Source organism: Sinocyclocheilus anshuiensis, unplaced genomic scaffold (genome assembly GCF_001515605.1).
Source record: "Sinocyclocheilus anshuiensis isolate Anshui unplaced genomic scaffold, SAMN03320099.WGS_v1.1 scaffold2090, whole genome shotgun sequence".
NCBI classification, from domain to species: Eukaryota; Metazoa; Chordata; class Actinopteri; order Cypriniformes; family Cyprinidae; genus Sinocyclocheilus; species Sinocyclocheilus anshuiensis.
In genome coordinates, this window is record NW_015560626.1 from 1493937 (window position 1) to 1494149 (window position 213).

The 213-nt window shown below is 45.5% G+C and overlaps 1 protein-coding gene and 1 long non-coding RNA gene across 4 annotated transcripts in view; one reads left to right on the forward strand and one right to left on the reverse strand.

Annotated features, from left to right (window-relative positions):
- LOC107681974 (ATP-dependent 6-phosphofructokinase, muscle type-like) overlaps positions 1–213 on the forward strand; it is a 17591-nt gene that overhangs the window by 6377 nt on the left and 11001 nt on the right. The window lies entirely within an intron of this gene.
- LOC107681976 (uncharacterized) overlaps positions 1–213 on the reverse strand; it is a 6695-nt gene that overhangs the window by 6091 nt on the left and 391 nt on the right. The gene's annotated exons all lie outside the window — the stretch shown is intronic.

Below are 213 nucleotides of genomic sequence, written 5' to 3' on the forward strand. Positions count from 1 at the left end.
GTGGCTCAGAGGAAGAGCATTGCGTTAGCAGCGCAAAAGGTCGTCGATTCCCAGGGAACACACATACTGGTAAAAAATGTATAGCCTGAATGCACTGAAAGTCGCTTATGATAAAAGCGTCTGCTAAATGCATGAATTATTAAATTATTGGGGAAGTCGTGGCCTAATGGTTAGAGAGTCGGACTCGTAACCCAAAGGTTGCGGGTTCGAGTC